This window comes from Bos mutus, unplaced genomic scaffold (assembly GCF_027580195.1).
Source record: "Bos mutus isolate GX-2022 unplaced genomic scaffold, NWIPB_WYAK_1.1 CTG835, whole genome shotgun sequence".
NCBI lineage: Eukaryota > Metazoa > Chordata > Mammalia > Artiodactyla > Bovidae > Bos > Bos mutus.
The window spans coordinates 1-17,491 of record NW_027220310.1 but is presented as its reverse complement, the minus strand read 5'-3'; the positions used below and the strand labels follow the sequence as shown (position 1 = coordinate 17,491).

The 17,491-nt window shown below is 39.3% G+C and overlaps 1 pseudogene; it reads right to left on the bottom strand.

The window, feature by feature from the left end:
• Positions 1 to 863: 863 nt before the first annotated feature.
• Positions 864 to 10,789, bottom strand: LOC138987152 (heat shock transcription factor, Y-linked-like; annotated as a pseudogene).
• Between the last annotated feature and the right edge of the window lie 6,702 nt (positions 10,790 to 17,491).

Genomic DNA, 17,491 nt, shown 5'->3' with positions numbered 1-17,491 from the left:
CATGACTAAAAATAATTTGTGTGATTGTAGCTTCAGAAGAGAAAAATAATGAAACTACTAAGGGAAACATATATCATGTCTTCCAAGAACTTTTTAACCATGGTGATGTGCTGCAGTAACCATAGGAATTTATTCTGTCTCTATGGGGACAGATAAGCAACATATAAACATGCATTTGGAATTATAGGGTGGAATCTTGGTGTCAGGAAATAAAGATGTGCCTTAAGGACAGCAGAGCAAAAATGACCCTATAGAATACCACTTTTAAAGTACATATCTTGAGCTGACCATGGGCCAGTCACTGATTATGTCATGCTATCTTTGGTATCACAGTGATGGTATAATTGTGATCATGATTTTGGATGTGCTACAATGTCTATATTTTCAAAGATAAAATGAATTTCTATAATGAAAACAATCTGCTGTCTCATCTTTTAAGACTCCACCAGTAACTAATAGAATATAATATGTGAAAGCACTGAGGTTCATACTGTGTATTTTCATTTTTCTAATTTTATTTGCATCTCTTTCTTCGCCCATACCATCCTAAGTTAGACACCCCTTCATTTCAGCATGAATGATTTCAGAAATCACTTTACATCCATTACCTCTTTTCCCTTGCTTCTCATTTTCTTGCTTACAAATATTATATCAGGTGTCATTTACCTAGGATGCATAAGGAATGTTTTCTTGAACTGAAGAGTTTGGAAAACTGTGCAGTAAAATAGCCAACCATTGAAGTAAAGCCTCATTTAACTCTTCTTTGTTTGAAAAGAGAAAATGAAACTATGAAGATGAACATGTAAATTTATTGTTCAAATACAGGAAATGTAGGTATTTGTTGACATCTCCCAGTGTAATGTTCAATCTTCCTTAGGCTACATAATCTGACACATATTTGATAGGTCAGTTTTAATTAGCATGGTATTTATATGATGATGATTGTTGATGAGTTGACTTGAAAGAGAGGAGGCAGATGTGTAAGTGATTGTTGGCACTGAGAACCATGAGTTGCCTCTCTCCTGCAGGTTAGGAAAAGGACTGTCTTGGCCTGACATATTGCTATGCCTGACTGGAAATTTAGAAAGTTCCACCATCAGTCAAGGATAAGTGCTCTGTAATGGGAATACAATGTGGTTCTGAGAAGGAGATGTAGAAGCAAAGTCCTCAATGTGGCCATTTACTTGAGTGTAGCTGCTATGTGAATGCCAATTAAAAATGCTCAACTTTTTAAAAACAGCAGGTTGATCTAATGCAATCTGGTCTGTTTGGCTAAGTGATATTGGTGATGGGGAAAGTAAGTCACATTGACTTACAGTACTTGTAGTAGCAAATATCTCGCTGGTAAGAGGCCTTTATATGAAAGGCACATTTAAACTTGAGGAGGCTGACAAATGGGCTCTCTCCACTAATTTCTGGGAGAAATTCAGAGTTATGATCATCTTTGTTGACACTTGTTTTAACATGCTTCTTGTTATCTTGCACTAATGAAGATATTGGAGACACATTGTTAATCCCAACTCTTCTTTGCATTCTTAATAAAAGTTGGGGATGATCTCTTTTGAAATTTGGATTATAGTAGGTCTGTAAATAAAATCAAAGGGTTACATTATTAGGTTTCTTGACAAACCAAGGTAAAACTAACAAGCAAAGCTAAATTATAAAAATGTATTGCTATAATGAAACCAATCAAATAGCATCAAATAAAACACCTCCATTAGAAGTTTAGCAGGTAACATGTTAGAAAGAACATGATCTTTAACTAAAAGTATGTTGTATATATATAGTAAATACAACTTTAAGTAGCTTCAGGACTTGTATCTGGTTTCACATTGCTAGGAAAGTTTTTTAAACATCCAACATTTTTCCTCCAGCTGTTCTCAACTTCAAAAAATAAAACTTTTCAACAATTTGTTAGCTCAAGTTTAAATTCTGTTTTAGCTGCAAAAAATAAATTTCACTTTTTGGGTTGTTGTGTTTTCATTTTCATTCATTTCTATGCAAATTTTGATTTTTCTTCTGTGATTTGTTGGTTTTTCAGCAGCATGTTGTTCAATATGTTTTTTAAATTTTCTGTAATTTAGACTACATATTGTGGTCAGAAAAGACATGATTTCATTTTTTTTAATTTACTAGATTTATGGCCAGGATGTGATCTATCCTGGAGAAGGTTCCGTGTGTGCTTGAAAAAAGGTGAAATTCATATTGGCAAAATTCACATATTGCCAATAAGTGAAAATGTTGGAATACCTTACTCAAAAGAGAGATGTTGTTTTCTTCTTCCAGAAAGACAGGTAGTGAAACAGATCTTTGAAAAGTTTGTTGCTTTTTACTAAATCCATAAAGGTTAAGCTGTCGAATTAAACTTTTCATAGTCTTGGTTTCAAATATTCTGAAAGGTGCCTTTCTTTCCAAGACTTCTTTCTTAAAGAGTTCTTCACTGATCACTATACATGTGCCTCTCTCATCCCACCAAATAGATTCAAACTGATCACTTTCAGCTATATTCCAAAGTTTTTGTGGAAAGGTGAGTGAAAGAAAATCATTCACCTCATCTGTTTCAGAGACAGAATATTTGTAGAATGGCCTATTTATCACAAGATCCTCAGACAAAGCCTGTAAAGCATATTCTTCAATCATAGATCTCAAAACCAAGTCCCTAGTAAGTGTACAATCATACAAAGAAGATCTAATGGAGGTTTCTGAACCAGTTGACTCATCCTTAGGAGGCCCATCTTGAATTTTTGAAGGAATATGTGCAGTCTCAGAGAAATCTTTCTTCACTTACACTTATTGATAGATCAACTAAACAGAAAATTAACAAGGAAACACAAACTTTAAATGATGCAATAGACCAGTTACACCTAATTGATATCTATAGGACATTTCATCCCAAAACAATGAATTTCACCTTTTTTCAAGCACACACGGAACCTTCTCCAGGATAGATCACATCCTGGCCATAAATCTAACCTTGGTAAACTAAAAAAAAAAAAATGAAATCATTCCAAGCATCTTTTCTGACCACAATACAGTAAGATTAGGTCTAAATTACAGGAGAAATACTATTAAAAATTCCAACATATGGAGGCTGAACAACACGCTGCTGAATAACAAATCACAGAAGAAATTTTTAAAAAAATCAAAATTTGCATAGAAACAAATGAAAATGAAAACACAACAACCCAAAACCTGTGGGACACTGTAAAAGCAGTCCTAAGGGGAAAGTTCATAGCAATACAGGCATACCTCAAGAAACAAGAAAAAGTCAAATAAATAACCTAACTCTACACCTAAAGCAACTAAAAAAGGAAGAAATGAAGAACCCCAGGGTTAGTAGAAGGAAAGAAATCTTCAGATACTTTTCTCACTTGTCTGATTTTACACACCTCAACTTCAAATATTGCTTGGCTGGCCTACAGACAGAAACTCTCTATACCATCACAGAGGTCCTCAAAGTCAAAAAGCTGTGACATCACAAATTCACTGGTCTCCTAGCAATCAAAGGGTAGCTGTGACATCACAAAGTCACTGGTCTCAGCCATTGAAGGGTAATGTTCAGCCAGTGCTTACTTCAGCATCAACTTAAAAATACAGACTGCTTACAGAAATAGTAACCAAAACCATGAAGTATGCAAAATCTTATTCCTAAAGAATTTTTACACAGAAAAATTACATCAATAAATCTACTTAATTTCTGAAAGAAAAGTAATTTATCACTTTTCTATACAAACATTCTTAATATTCATTACTGTTACCCAAGCAAACTTGGTCTACTGGCTTCTGTGCAATAGAATCTATTAACCGTCTGGTTTCAACTACTCTGTGGTCTATGTACTTAACTTTCAGCCTGGTTTTAGCATCTCTAAATCTTTTCACAGGATATTGCTCAGGATGTTATAGATGGCCCTTGAAGAGGAACTAAAGACCCTTGAATTTGCTTAATGGCTAAATCATTATTATTCTCTATCACTTGATTATTATCCTTAGATTCTGTCTTTTCTAGCTTCGCTGATGAAAATTACTTTTGAACACGAGGAGGCCTACAATCTTCTAGCTCTCTCTCTCTAGGCTTTCATACTTTTCAATCTTAAGAAGGGACTGCTTGGAACAGGAAAGGAAATAAAATGTTGGACTTAGAACTCAATCATAAATGTGACAAAAAATCTCAATTGCAGGTTCGATTTCTTTTTCAGGTTTCGCAGCTCTTGGAATGTTTGAATCAGCAACAACTTTGGCTATTTCCTGTTGAGATGGAGTATGGAATTGGAAATAATTCTGAAATCTAAGCTTGGTATCAGTATTTTCTGTTATGAAAACATATCTCTATATTTTATATATGATATTTATATATATGTATACATATATATATATATATTTCTATATCTGTTTTTTTGTCATAAGCTGGACAAACATTTGAAAATTGGTAGATCTTTATTAAAAGCAGAGAGGTGAGGATATAAAAGAGTTCTCATATTTTACATGCAGCCAAGAAAACATATTTTGAAGTATTTCAACTTACATATATTCACAAACCGAGTAGACTTTTTAATCTTTCTACATTTGGGTTTTAATTTTTTCCATTTCTATTATACCTAACAGGAATTAAAAGCCATTGCACTTTTTTTATACACACACTCATGCACACACACAGGTGTATATATGTCAAAATATAATTTTATGCAAATTTATTTAGGTGGCCAAACTCATTGCTTACTCCCAAGATCTTAAATGAACAAACAAGCCCTACATTACTTAATAACTTTCTGGCTGAACAATTCAGATCCTGTTGCTGAAAAGCTCTCCTTTAATCTAGCTCATCTTCCACTATCCTTTCTGTAATAAGAGGTAGGACTCATACTTATGAGGACACTTTGAACCCATAAAATCACAACTCTCATTTACTTAGAGATATTGTTCAAAAAATGCTGTTGCTCTCCTCACATTGGACACAATTTTATTTTTTAAATTTTCAATATAAATATACTTATTTTAATTGGAGTCTAATTGCTTTACAATATTGATTGTATTGGTTTTGCCATACATCAGCATGAATGTGCCACTGGTGTACATGTGTGCCCCATCCTGAACCCCCCTGCCACCTCCCTCCTCATACCAACCCTGCTGGTTATCCCAGTGCACCAGCCCCGAGCATCCTGTATCATGCTTCAAACCTGGACTGGTGGTTTGTTTGACATATGATATTACACATATTTCAGGGTCATTCTCCAAAATCATGCCACCCTCACTGTCTCCCAGAGACCAAAAGACTGTTCTATACATCTGTGTCTCTTTTGCATTCTAGCATACATGGTTATCGTTATCATCTTTCTAAATTCCACATATATGCATTAGTTTACTCTATTGATGTTTTTCTTTCTGGCTAACTTCATTCTGTATAATAGGCTTCAGTTTAATCCACCTCATTAGAACTGATTGAAATGTATTCTTTTCAATGGCTGAGTAATACTCCATTGTTTATATGTACCACAGCTTTCTTATTCATCCATCTGCTAGTGGACATATAGGTTGCTTCCATGTTCTGGCTATTAGAAACAGTGCTGTGATGAACATTGAGGTACATGTGTCTCTTTCAATTCTGGTTTCCTCGGTGTTGTATGCCCAGCAGTGGGATTGCTGGCTCGTATGGCAGTTATATTTGAAGTTTTTTTTTTTTTTTTTAAGGAATGTCTACAGTGTTCTCCATAGTGGCTGTACTAGTTTGCATTCCCACCAACAGTGTAAGAGGGTTCCCTTTTATCCACACCCAATCCAGCATTTATTGCTTGATAATGAGTAATGTTGAGCATCTTTTCATGTGTTTGTTAGCCAACTGTATGTCTTCTTTGGAGAAATGTCTGTTTAGTCCTTTGGAACATTTTTTCATTGGGTCGTTTATTTTCCTGGAAATGAGCTTCAGGAATTGCTTGTCATATCCAACTCTTTGGAACCCCAGGAATGCCAGCACTCCAGGCCTTCCTGTCCATCACCAACACCTGGAATTCACTCAAACTCACGTCCATTGAGTCGGTGATGCCATCAAGCCATCTCATCCTCTCTCGTCCCCTTCTCCTCCTGACCCCAACCCCTCCCAGCATCAGAGTCCTTTCCAGTGAGTCAACTCTACACATGAGGTGGCCAAAGTACTAGAGTTTCAGCTTTAGCATCATTCCTTCAAAAGAACACCCCAGGCTAATCTCCTGTAGCATGAACTGCTTGGATCTCCTTGGATCAAGAGTCTTTTCCAACACTACAGTTCAAAAGCATCAATTATTCCACTCTCAGCTTTCTTTACAGTCCAACTCTAACATCCATACATGACTATTGGAAAAACCATAGCCTTGACTAGGTGGACCTTTGTTGGCAATGTGATGTCTCTGCTTTTGAATATGGTATCAATGTTGGTCATAACTTTCCTTCCAAGGAGTAAGCATCTTTTAATTTCATTGCTGTAATCAACTGCAATGATTTTGGAGCCCTCCAAAATAAAGTCTGTTTCCCCATCTATTTCCCATGAAGTGATGGGAACAGTTGCCGGGATCTTCATTTTCTGAATGTTGAGCTTGAAGCCAACTTTTTCACTCTCCTCTTTCACTTTCATCAAGAGGCATTTTAGTTCCTCTTCACTTTTTGCCAGAACGGTGGTGTCATCTGCATATCTGAGGTTATTGATATTTCTCCTGGCAATCTTGATTCCAGCTTGTGCTTCTTCCACCCCAGCGTTTCTCATGATTTACTTTGCATATAAGTTAAACAAGCAGGGTGACAATATACAGCCTTGAAGTACTCCTTTTCCTATTTGGAACCAATATGTGTTCCATGTACAGTTCTAACTGTTGCTTCCTGACCTGCATATAGGTTTCTCAAGAGTCAGGTCAGGTGGTCTGGTAGTCCCATCTCTTTCAGAATTTTTCACAGTGTATTGTGATCCACACACTTAAATGCTTTCACATAGTCAATAAAGCAGACATAGATGCTTTTCTGGAACTCTCTTGCTTTTTCCATGATCCAGCAGATGTTGGCAATTTGATCTCTGGTCCCTCTGCCTTTTGTAAAACTAGCTTGAACATCTGGAAGTCCACGGTTCACATATTTTGGAAGCCTGCCTTGGAGAATTTTGAGCATTACTTTACTAGCATGTGAAATGAGTGCAATTGTGTGGTGATTTGAGCATTCTTTGGCATTACCTTACTTTGGGATTGGAATGAAAACTGACCTTTTCCAGTCCCTTGGCCACTGCTAAGTTTTCCAAATTTGCTGGCATATTGAGTGCAGCATTTTCACAGCATCATTAAAAGGGGCCAAAAGCCCTAAAGAGACATGTCTTTAAAGAAGACATATGGATGGCTAATAAACACATGAAATATGCTTAACATCATTCATTATTAGATAAATGAAAATTAAAATTATAATGACTGGTCATCTCATACTGTTCAGAGTGGCCATCACCAGAAATTCTACAAGCAAGAAATCCTGGAAAGGCTGTGGAGAAAGATTAACCCTAATACACTGTTGCCCGTAACACAAACTGGTACAACTTGTATGCAGAACAGTTTGGAGATTCCTTGAGAAACTTGAATTAGAACTGTCATATGACCCAGAAACCCCACTTCTTTGCATATACCCAGAGGGAATTAGGATTGAAAGAAACACATGCACCCTAATGTTTATTGCAATTCTCTTTACAATAGCTATGACATGGAAGTAATCTAGATGCACATCAACAGGTGAATATATAAGGAAGTTGTGGTATATATACAAAAGGAATATTACTCAGCTACAGAAAGGCATATATTTGTATCACTTTTAATGAGGCAGTTCAACCTACAGCCTATTATTCAGAGTGAAAAAAGTTAGAGAGAGGCAAATATTGCTTATTAATGCATTTAACTGGGATTTAGGAAAACAGTAACAATGATCCTTGTGGAGGCTAGTAAAGAAGATCCCCATATAAAGAACAGACTCTTAGACTAAATGGGAGAGTTCAAGGATGGGATGATTTGAGAACATAGCATTGAAACAGGTACATTACCATATATAAAAGAGATAACCAGTGCAAGTTCAATGCATGAAAGCTGCACTCAACTCTTGTGCTGTGGAAGAACCCAGAAGCATGGAGTAACAAGGGAGTTTGAGTTGGGTTCAGGATAGGGAGACACATGTTTTCATCTGGGTGGTTCATGTTGATGTATATGTCAAACACCATCACTGTAATACATAGTAATTCTATTCCAATTAAAATAAATCATTTTTAAAAGAAATATGAAAAAAATAAAAATAAATGTGTTCAAATATAGCAGGGACATGCTCCAGAATACAACCTCAACAGCTGTTTAATACCTACTCAAGAAAGTGCGCTTAGGAGGGTCAGAACATGTGTGCTGGTATAAAAGCTGAAAGTCAAAGAAGATAAGCTTGAGATTGCAACTATGTATTTGCAGCATGACCTCAGTATCATAGTCTGGGTAGTAGAAGATGCATGTGGCAGAATGCAAGCTTAGTGGATCGGCATGCCTACTCTGGAGCAGAGGTTCAGAAGGAGTTAAATGCATGCACTTGAGCATCCTTTCAGCAGTGATGGTACATGTGTTTCAGAGTGATGATAAATAGGTGCAACAAAAGTGCTCTAAAATGTTGGACAAATACTTGTAAGAAGGAAGGTTCAGAGTGGAAGCTCAGTATTTGTGTGACTAATGTTATAGACTTAGACTTAAATTGAAGAAAGTAGGGAAGACCACTAGATGATTCAGGTATGACCTGAATCAGATCCCTTATGATTGATTATACAGTGGACATTACAAAATATTTAAGATATTAGATTTGGTAGAAAGCCTGAAGAACTACAGATGGAGGTTCATGAAATTGTACAGGAGGCAGTGATCAAGACCATCCCCAAGAAAAGAAATGCAAAAGGCAAAATGGTTGTCTGAGGAGGCCTTACAAATAGTTAAGAAAATAAGAGAAGCAAAAGGCAAAGGAGAAAAGAAAAGATATACCCATATGACGGCAGATTACCAAAGAATAACAAGGAGAGATAAGAAATCCTTCCTCAATGATCAATGCAAAGAAATAGAGGAAAACCATAGAATGGGAAAGAATAATGATCTCTTCAAGAAAACTAGAGATACCAAGGGAACATTTCATGCAGCTGCTGCTGCTGCATCACTTCAGTCGTGTCCAACTCTGTGCAACCCCATAGACCGCAGCCCACCAGGCTCCCCTGTCCCTGGGATTCTCCAGGCAAGAACACTGGAGTGGGTTGCCATTTCCATCTTGGACACAATAAAATACAGAAATTGTATGGACCTAACAGAAGCAGAAGATATTAAGAAGAGGTAGCAAGAATCTATACAGAAAACATTGAAGACCTATACAGAAAAGATCTTCATGATCCAGGTAATCATGATGACGTGATCACTCACCTAGAGCCAGACATCCTGGAACATGAAGTCAAGTGAGCCTTAGGAAGCATCAATACAAAGTTAGTGGAGATAAGGAAAACCCAGTTGAGCGATTTCAAATCCTGAAAGATAGTGCTGTGAAAGTGCTGAATTCAATGTGCCAGCAAATTTGGAAAACTCGGCAGTGGCAACAAGAATAGAAAAGGTCAGTTGTTCCAGTATATGTATTTTAGAGCTTGTTCTCTGTAGCGGTGAAATGTGTCCCACAAAGAGTTAGACAGGACTGAAGCAATCTTGTGCAAATAGTTGCAAGATTTTTTTTTCTTTTTCTTTTTCTTTTTTTTTTACCTGTGGCAGCTTTTCTCCAGTAAGTTAACTGTGAAGCTGGAGCAGCTCCTTGGCTTTCAGGGACCCTGGCGGTGCCAAGTGTGCAGGGTGCAGGGACACAGACTGACTAGAACACAGGAGCTATGGCCCCATCAGTCTTTTTTTGAGCTTCTTGTAGCTGGCAATCAGAAAGCCTCTTTGGCCAGTCTTTCTCCCTAGTTCCACCCATTCAGGCACTTAGAAGGCTTCCTTGCCTGGGATCCTTCCGTGTTGTTCCATGTGCTAGCACTAGAAAGATCTCCCTGGCTGGGGTCCTACTCTGTACATCAGTGCATCAGGCACTTAAAGGAGCACCCTGGGTGGTGTCCTGCTCTGTATTTCAGTGTGTTCAGCATTTGATGGGTCAGCCTCACTACTGTAGTAACTGCTGATGCTAGCATGTGAGGAGAGAGAGGCTATGGTGATTGCTCCACCCCCATACATGTGACTCAGTGATATGCCTTGCTTCCGTGGCTGCCTGACTATCCTCCACAGGCATATCCTACCACAGTCTCTTCCCTCACACCTTCTCTCTCCATCTCTCCACAGTAAACAGCAACCTTCGCCCAGGAATTGCTCCAGAATCCCTAAACTCCAGCTTCCAGCCACTGTGCCTTTCAGCGGACATATGTCCTTGTCTGGTGTATGTACGGCTATAGCAAGGAGTCACTGATTCTCATTACATCTAGGTTTCCACAGATCAGCTCTTTCACTCTCAGCTTTAAATGTTTATTCTATGGTTCAGACAATTCCCCTAATGTGGGATTAGACCCCTGCTTCAGTTCCTTCACCCATTCAGGACAGATCCAGTCCTCCTAACGTTCCTGTCTTTTTTCCCCCAGTTCTTTCATCCTACTGAGTTTTGCGTGGTTGTCTATATTCTTTTTCCACTGGTCAGGTACTCCTGTCTGCTTTGAGCTGATGTTCTGATTACTCGTCTGTGTCTGAAGGTGTATGCTTGATGTATCCATGGAGAGATGTAGTCCACATCCACCTACAGCTCCACCATCTTGTTCTCTCATTTCATGATAGTTTTAGAGCACAGAATCCACAGTGGCAGTAGGTGTGATATAAAATGTGAGTTCAGACATGCACCTGAGGGCAAGCTCAGTGATTTCAGCACAGCTGATCAGAAGCATGGATTTAGTGTTGGCCAGACACATGGTTCAAATATTAAGAAAATTATTTATGGTGTGTCAATTCTAGAGCACAAGATCAGTGGTTGTGTAACATTTGCTGTAGAATGCAAGTTCACTTGTGGAAAGAGGTATGCTCCACAATGCAACTGAGCAGTTTTAGTCATCTTGTGGTACAGTACATGCTCAGTAGTGGTAGGAACTGTGCTCTAGTGTTCATTCAGTAGTGGCTGAATGCATGTTGCCATTGCCAATGGGATAGCTTCAGATAGCCTGTTCTAAAGCGCAAGCACACTAGTGGCCTCCAGATTGCAAGCTAAGCAGTTTCAGTACTTCTATGCTACAGCTCAGACACAGTAGTGACATATTCAGGCTGCAAAGTGCCAACCTATTCTTTGTGTCATGTCTGCTCTAGAGCACAGTCTTATTAGTGGTGGGGAGAATCCTCAAAATCACAATCTCAGGAGATGACAAACGAGTTCTCTAAAGCAAAGATTCAGTATTTGAAGCATGCCTGCTCTAGATAATGGGTCTGTATTAACAGGGGTATGTCTAAAGTGTGTTTCACTGTTGAGATGCATGCTGAAGAGTTAAGTTCAGCAGATACAGCATGCCTGGTCTACCTGTGCTTCACAATGTTGTCTCAAGACTTGCAATACACTTGTTTAAGAGTATAGATTATCTTTGACAAAGGAGGCAAGAATATACAATGGATTAAAGACAATCTCTTTAACAAGTGGTGCTGGGAAAACTGGTCAACCACTTGTAAAAGAATGAAACTAGAACACTTTCTAACACCATACACAAAAATAAACTCAAACTGGATTACAGATCTAAACGTAAGACTAGAAACTATAAAACTCCTAGAGGAGAACATAGGCAAAACACTCTCTGACATACATCACAGCAGGGTCCTCTATGATCCACCTCCCAGAATATTGGATAAAAGCAAAAATAAACAAATGGGACTAAATTAAACTTAAAAGCTTCTGCACAACAAAGGAAACTAAGAAAGGTGAAAAGAAAGCTTTCAGAATGGGAGAAAATAATAGCAAATGAAGCAACTGACAAACAACTAATCTCAAAAATATACAAGCAACTCCTACAGCTCAATTCCAGAAAAATAAATGACCCAATCAAAAAATGGGCCAAAAAACTAAATAGACATTTCTCCAAAGAAGACATACAGATGGCTAACAAACACATGAAAAGATGCTCAACATCACTCATTATCAAGAAATGCAAATCAAAACCACTATGAGGTACCATTTCACGCACGTCAGAATGGCTGCAATCCAAAAGTCTACAAACAATAAATGCTGGAGAGGATGTGACGAAAACAGAACCCTCTTACACTGCTGGTGGGAATGCAAACAAGTACAGCCACTATGGAGAACAGTGTGGAGATTCCTTAAAAAAACTTGAAATAGAACTGCCTTATGGATCACAGAAAAAGCAAGAGAGTTCCAGAAAAACATCTGTTCTTGCTTTATTGACTATGCCAAAGCCTTTGACTGTGTGGATCACAATAAATTGTGGAAAATTCTGAAAGAGATGGGAATACCACACCACCTGATCTGCCTCTTGAGAAATCTGTATGCAGGTCAGGAAGCAACATTTAGAACTGTTCATGGAACCACAGACTCATTCCAAATAGGAAAAGGAGTTTGTCAAGGCTGTATATTGTCATCCTGTTTATTTAACTTATATGCAGAGTACATCATGAGAAACGCTGGACTGGAAGAAACAAACTGGAATCAAGATTGCTGGGAGAAATATCAATAACCTCAGATATGCAGATGGCACCACCCTTATGGCAGAAAGTGAAGAGGAACACAAAAGCCCCTTGATGAAAATGAAAGTGGAAAGTGAAAAAGTTGGCTTAAAGCTCAACATTCAGAAAATGAAGATCATGGCATCCGGTCCCACCACTTCATGGGAAATAGATGGGAAAACAGTGGAAACAGTGTCAGACTTCACTTTTCTGGGCTCCAAAATCACTGTGGATGGTGATTGCAGCCATGAAATTAAAAGATGCTTACTCCTTGGAAGGAAAGTTATGACCAACCTAGATAGCATATTCAAAAGCAGAGACATTATTTTGCCAACAAAGATTCATCTAGTCAAGGCTATGGTTTTTCCTGTGGTCATGTATGGATGTAAGAGTTGGACTGTGAAGAAGGCTGAGTGCAGAAGAATTGATGCTTTTGAACTGTGGTGTTGGAGAAGACCCTTGAGAGTCCCTTGGACTGCAAGGAGATCCAACAAGTCCATTCTGAAGAAGTTCGGCCCTGGTATTTCTTTGGAGGGAATGATGCTAAAGCTGAAACTCCAGTACTTTGGCCACCTCATGCAAACAGTTGACCCATTGGAAAAGACTCTGATGCTGGGAGGGATTGTGAGCAGGAGGAGAAGGGGACAACAGAGGATGAGATGGCTGGATGGCATCACTGACTCAATGGACATGAGTCTGGGTGAACTCCGGGAGTTGGTGATGGACAGGGAGGCCTGGCGTGCTGCGGTTCATGGGGTCGAAAAGAGTCGGAAACGACTGAGCCACTGATCTGATCTGATGATCCAGCAATCCCAGTGCTGGGTATACACACTGAGGAAACCAGAATGGAAAGAGACACATGTACCCCAGTATTCATCGCAGCACAGTTTATAATAGCCAGGACATGGAAGCAACCTAGATGTTCATCAGCAGATGAATGGATAAGAAAGCTGTGGTACACATACACAATGGAATATTACTCAGCCATTAAAAATAATGCATTTGAATCAGTTCTAATGAGGTGGATGAAACTGGAGCCTATTATACAGAGTGAAGTAAGCCAGAAAGAAAAACACCAATACAGTATACTAATACATATATATGGAATTTAGAAAGATGGTAACAATAACCCTATATATGAGACAGCAAAAGAGACACTGATGTATAGAACAGTCTTTTGGACTTGTGGAAGAGGGAGAGAGTGGGATGATTTGGGAGAATGGCATTGAAACATGTATAATATCACATGTGAAACGAGTCACCAATCCAGGTTTGAAGCACGATACTGGATGCTTGGGGCTGGTGCCCTGGGATGACCCAGAGGGATGGTATGTGGAGGGATAGGGAGGAGGGTTCAGGATGGGGAACACATGTATACCTGTGGCGGATTCATTTCTATATATGACAAAACCAATACAATATTGTAAAGTTAAAAAATAAAATTAAATTAAAAAAAAAAGAGCACAGACTCAGTAATTGAGGGACATGTTTTCTTGAATGCTGGGTTTTTATTTTTGCATGAATATCCAGAGATTAAACTGAGAAAATGTGATACACCTGCTCTGCCACACAAATTCAGTAGGGGGAAGACAAGTCCTCAACAGTGCAAGCACAAGTGTTGTGGCATATGTGTGTTGTGACGCATGATCAGTTGAGGGAGGAAATATGAAGTATACACCAGGTCTGTAGTTGTGGTAGATCATCCATAGATGTAATTGCACAGTCTAGAGTGCTGGATGACTAACAGCCTAATGGCTGGTATAAAATGCCACTGGAGTAATTGTTGCACACACCTTTAGAGCAATACCTCAAGGAAGTGACTTTAATGCTTCAGAATTCAAAGACACTAGTGGTCACACAGTTGATCTGGAATGATGGTTCACTCGTAGGTAGGATATGTGTTTTACAATGCAGCCTCCATTTTCCTGGAATAGGTCCTCCAGAGTGCAACCTCAGTAGTTGGGACACCTGCTCTAGAGTACAGGAAGAAGAGTGGGGAAATATGCAATAGTGGGCAAGCCAAGTCATTGGCAAGTTGCAGCTGCAGAGTGTGGAATCACTAGTTTAAGCACACAGGCTATGGAGTGAGATTAGTAGTAGTGGAACTCATGATCTATAAGGCAGGCTCAGCAGTGATAAAACAGTGTACCAGGGTGCAAAATCAGTAGCTGAAATATGAGTGTTTTGGGGCCTGGGCTTACAAGTGACAAGACACATGCTTCAGAGTGCAAACTTATTATAGGCCACAAACATGCTCTAGGCCACATGCTCACTAGCTGTGCATGCCTGCTTAGTGTAAGGGCTCAGAAGTGACAGGTGTGCTATAGTACTCGGATTGATACTGCTGGGATGTATGATTCAGTGTGCAGGTGTGTAGTTAAGGCATTCTTACTCTACAGCATAGTCTCAGTAGTGTCAGAACATTAGCTCTCGAAGACACACACAGTCATGATGGGAGATATGCTTCTGAGTAAACCTCAGTAGTGCAAAACCCATGACAAAATGTGTGCACTCTGTAGTCATGAGATCTGTACTCCGAATTGCAAGTTCAGTTAGTGTAGCATGTGTGCAACTAGAGAATGTTCTCAGCAGAGCCCGAGGCCTGCACTTGAGCTCATGCTCAGTAGATGTACCATGTCCTCCAGTGTTCAAACTCACTATGTCTACAGGAGTGCAGGCTCAGCTGTGTTCAGAAGTAAACTTCAGAGTGCAAGTTCAGTAATTATTTAGGCACACCTGAACTACAGCACAGGTTGAGTAGTGGCCTGACTTACCTATAAAGCAGCAAGCGAATTATTGTAATATTTATGCTTTAGAGTGAAAGTTCAACAGGTGATGAGCTCTTGTTCTGGAAGGCAATTTCAGTAGTGCAGGGATGCAGAATCCAGAGTGTAATATACCGGACATGTATGTGTACTTACAACAGGCATGTTTTGGGGACAGGCTCAGTAGTGGCAGGCCATATTCTCAAGAACCCGGGTTCAGGAGTGATGGGTTGTATGCTCTACTGTGCAGTCTCAGTGACAGCAAGGCACTTGTTCTAAATCTTGTTAATAATCTCAATAGTGGCAGAAAGGGTGATCCAAATTGAAAACTAAGAAGTTCCAGCATTTGTCCTCTAGATGCCGGTCTCGGTATTGATAAGCACGTATTCCAGAGTGCAAGTTCGGTGTTTGTAGCATATGTGGTTTGAAATCTGAGAAGGAAATGGCAACCCACTCCAATATTCTTACCTGGAGAGTCCCGTGGACAGAGGATCCTGGTGGGCTGCTCTCCATAGGTTCGCACAGAGTCAGACAAGACTAAAGCAACTTAGCATACATGCATGCATTGAATAAGAAAGTGGCAACCCACTCCAGTATTCTCGCCCAAAGAATCCCAGGGATAGGGGAGCCTGGTGGGCTGCTGTCTGTGCGGTCACACAGAGTCAGACATGACTGAAGTGACTTAGCAGCAGCGGTGGTTTGAAATCAGGGGTCAGTAGTTGTGAAAAGCTTCTTGCATTCTCAGTCGTTATGGCATGCCAGGTCCAGAGCACAGGCACACTTGGTTGTGATACTTATGTTGTAGAGTTGTAATGTATGTTCCAGAGTGCAAGCTAATTAGTATACCTGTTCTAAGTCAATTCACAATAAAAGCAGTATGCTAAGTCGTGATTTCAACCTCAGTAGTTGCTGCATGCATAATCAGAAGTAGTGGTTCATACACCCATGAGTGCCAGATCATGAGTTGCATCATAATTGCCACAGAGGGGGGCACAATAGTGGTAAGGAGCATACTTTAGAATGCAAACTAAGTAGTTGCTGGATGCATACTACAGAGGGTGAGCTAAGTCGCTTTGCTGCTGGCATGCTTCACATGTGAGTTCAATAGTATTTGATGGTATTAATTGACAGTATGCCTACTTTAGAGTACTTGCTTAGGAGTGGCAGAATGCATTCCTTTGAATATAAACTTGGTAGACTGGTCCTAAGATGGCAGTGACATATTAGAATGAGTTCAATTTTTCCCCAGTAAATACCTCAACAGATTGTCAGGATATGGAGTAACTTTCACTAAACAAGTTCTATATGCTGGCAGAGGTCACCAGAAAGGCCTATCAGATAGTTCATAATGAGGTAGGAGAAAAGATAAACAAGAAAAGAGAGACAAAGAATTTAGGGATCAAGACTGATTCTAGAACCATGCAACAATGGACTGGTTCTGAATTGTAAACCTGCTTATTTAAATTAGATGCAGAGCACATAATGTGACATTCCAGATTGGATGAAGCACAAGCTGATATCAAAATTGCTGGGAAAAATAGCAGTAACCTCAGATATACAGATGATAAAACCCATATAGCAGAAAGTGAAGAGGGACTAAAGAGCTTCTTGATGAAAGTGAAACAGGAGAGTGAAAAAGCTGGCTTAAAACTCGACATTCAAAAATGAAGATAATGGCTTCTGGTTCCATGGTTTCATGGCAAGTAGATGAGGAAACAACGGAAACGGTGAGAGACTTTATTTTCTTGGCTCCAAAATCACTGTAGATGGTGGCTGCAGCATAAAATTAAAGGACACTTGCTACTTGGAAGAAAAGCTATGACCAACCAAGACAGGATGTTTAAAAACAGGGACTACTTTGCCAACAAAAGTCTTTCTAGTCCAAGCTATAATTTTTCCGGTAGTCATGCATGGATGTGAGAGATGGACTATACAGAAAGCTGAGCCCTGAAAAATTGATGCTTTTGAAGTGTGGTGTTGGAGAAGACTCTTGAGAGTCCCTTGGACAGCAAGGCAATAAAATTAGTCAGTATGAAATTCAGTCCTGAA